Below are 1121 nucleotides of genomic sequence, written 5' to 3'. Positions count from 1 at the left end.
ATTTTTTATATTTTAAAATAAGATGTTTATCCTCTATTTGATTATATTTATCCGCAATTAGTTATACGAATTCAAAACTCGAGCTTTGATAAGTTGTACTTTTGCATAATTTACTTGTAATCTTGAATTTTAAGTAAACATTGGTTTTATGTGGTTTTGATAAAGCGGTAATATTTTTATTTTTGAATAAAATATAAATTTAAGAATATCATAAAATATTGAAAAAAAATATCGATATCAACATTAAATTAATCTTTTTAAAAGTTTTTGTGTTTTGATGTAATTTTCTTAATTAAATTCTGTTAGTTATTGTTGGTCCCGAAAGGGTCTACAAGATAAGACACAATTTGTAGAAGGGGGGGATGAATACAAACACAGAGTTTTCAAATTTAAAATATATATTGATAGAGAAGATCAGTACAGATTTTACAAGATTGTTTGCGGAAAGATAAGGTAAAGAAAATCTATCTAAACAACCTTTGGTTACACACAGATCTTTAACAAATACAAGAAAAGATAATGCTAGAAAATAAAGATCTTTTACTTAAGCAAGGAGATGTTTGAAGTAAGAATAGGTTAGCAGAGAGATGCGTGCGTTCATTCTCTCATGCATGGAGAAGAAAACACTTCTATTTATACCCAGTGCATTAAATGAACATTTAATGCAATAAGGTAGGGTATAGAGTGCATGTCAAGCCTTAAGAGGAAGGCTTGTCCTTTGCTACAGTGAATAGTACAAAAACACTATTCTTGAGCAGACATCCTTGCCTAAAGTTGATGGACAAAGAGTCGACTAATCGGCTCCGTACCGTACTAACTTTAGTAAGGGTATGGGTTTGTCCTTTGTGTGCAAAAGGACAAGACAACAACAATCGTGCTAAGCAAGCTTCCTCTGATCGCTAAATGCTGGAATGACCTGAAGGTCTCATCATCATTCGCTGAAGCTAGAGCAGTCTTCACACATATGTAGAAAGGTTCGTAATCACTGAATRCCGCTTCAGATCACGTACTCGCCAGTCTCTAATCTTCAGTTTCAGTCTTCGACATTCGCTGAAGGTTCTTTGGTGTGAGTGTTGTGTTCTTGAAGTAATGTTTGTCTCTGAGATTTACAAAGCAAGTTC

This window comes from Cynara cardunculus, assembly GCF_001531365.2.
Source record: "Cynara cardunculus var. scolymus isolate 2C chromosome LG 17, CcrdV1, whole genome shotgun sequence".
NCBI classification, from domain to species: domain Eukaryota; kingdom Viridiplantae; phylum Streptophyta; class Magnoliopsida; order Asterales; family Asteraceae; genus Cynara; species Cynara cardunculus.
The sequence above is the reverse complement of the archived record's forward strand: the minus strand, read 5'-3'. Positions refer to the sequence as shown.